This window comes from Corvus brachyrhynchos, unplaced genomic scaffold, assembly GCF_000691975.1.
Source record: "Corvus brachyrhynchos isolate BGI_N302 unplaced genomic scaffold, ASM69197v1 scaffold112, whole genome shotgun sequence".
NCBI classification, from domain to species: Eukaryota; Metazoa; Chordata; class Aves; order Passeriformes; family Corvidae; genus Corvus; species Corvus brachyrhynchos.
The window spans coordinates 1-300 of NW_008236765.1; positions in this window are offsets into that span (position 1 = coordinate 1).

Below are 300 nucleotides of genomic sequence, written 5' to 3' on the forward strand. Positions count from 1 at the left end.
GGTTTCGTTCGGTTCGAGTCGACCTTTCGGGTAAACTCGGGTATTTTCGGCCCAACTCGGTTCGGTTCGGCCCAACTCGTCTCCGTTCGGTTTCATTCGGCTCGATTCGAGTCTTTTCGTGTAAACTCGAGTATATTCGGCCCAACTCGGCTAAACTCGTTTTTCTTCGGTACTTTTCGCTAGTTACGGCTCGGTTCGGCTCAGTTCGTCTCAGGTCGGCTGAGCTCGGCTCGATTCGGCTCGTTTCGGCTGAACTCGGTGCCGCTCGCTGCCTTCGGCCGAACTCGGCTCGGTTCGGCT